Below are 1346 nucleotides of genomic sequence, written 5' to 3'. Positions count from 1 at the left end.
CCTTTGTGTAGATGGTGTTTAGGGAGTAGGGGACGAGGCTTGAATCCAGCCAATCAGCGTATTTTAATTGATCAGCTGGTCAATTAAAAAACCGGGAGGGCAGTATGCCAAATAGAGTTTACTTGCATACCTTTGTCTCGGTTGAGGTTGTTGGGATGTTTCAAAATTTCTAGACCTTCACGATGTTTTCTGGCAAAATAACTCTGTGAGGGAGCCAATCTGGTGGCTTTTTCATATTGTACGGAGTGTCCAGTCTCCATCCAGTGTTCAGCTAGGGCTGATTGAGTAAAGTGACCATACTTGGTACATCGCTGGTGTTCTTTGATTCGCGTACTGATCTTCCTCCCGGTTTCTCCTATATAAACTTTACCACAAGAGTAAGAGATCTTGTATACACCTGATGTTTCTAGGTATGATTTCTGATCCTTCGGATTTGGGAGTAAATGGGAAAGCTTCCTATCGGGTTTGAAGATTACTTTGATTTTGTTTACCCAGAATCCTGCTGATAGGTTCTGTTATGCCCTGGAGATATGGAAGGACAGCCGTCTTTCTCTTTTTCCTCTCTTCATCTAGTGTGTCAGTGTTTTTAGGACTGACACTTCTGTTCTTCTGGTTTTTTATTATTTGCGAGATGTTTTTGCTGTTGTATCCATTTTTAGTTAAGGCTGTACTGAGGTGTTCTAGTTCTCCATTCAGAGAAGATGGTTCCGAAATTGTGAGCGCTCTGTAAACCAATGAACTTATGACAGAATTCTTTTGCGAGGGATGATGATGAGAGGTTGCATGTAGATATCGGTCCGTGTGTGTTGGTTTTCGGTAGACCTGGTGACCTAAGGTGCCATCTTGGTTCTTTTGGACTAGCACATCCAGGAAGGGTATTTGATTATTTTGTTCCACTTCCATTGTGAACTGAATACTGGGATGTTGTGAATTGAGAAACCCGAGAAACTGAGAAAGAGTTTCCCTGCCATGATTCCAAATTACGAAAGTATCGTCCACATACCGAAACCATGTGGATGGTTTCAGTGGTGCGTTCCTCAAAACTTTATTCTCAAAGTGTTCCATAAAGATGTTTGCAATGATAGGAGATATAGGAGATCCCATCGCCGCTCCAGAGGTTTGTTCGAAAAACTCTCCTTGGAACTGAAAATAGGTTGAAGTTAAGCAGTGTTCTATTAGTGGGAAGAGGTTGGCAGGAATTTCCTCGGAATTCTTGATGATGTTCAAAGTATCCTGGACTGGAACATTGGTAAACAGTGAGACTACATCAAAACTCACCAGGATATCATTAGTATTCATCTTGATTTTTGTGATCTTATTCACGAAATCTGTTGAATTCTTGATAT

Source organism: Odontomachus brunneus, unplaced genomic scaffold (genome assembly GCF_010583005.1).
Source record: "Odontomachus brunneus isolate Ranch 3 - 2012 unplaced genomic scaffold, Obru_v1 Obru_scaffold_230, whole genome shotgun sequence".
Classification (NCBI taxonomy): Eukaryota; Metazoa; Arthropoda; class Insecta; order Hymenoptera; family Formicidae; genus Odontomachus; species Odontomachus brunneus.
Note: the sequence above shows the minus strand (reverse complement) of the source record.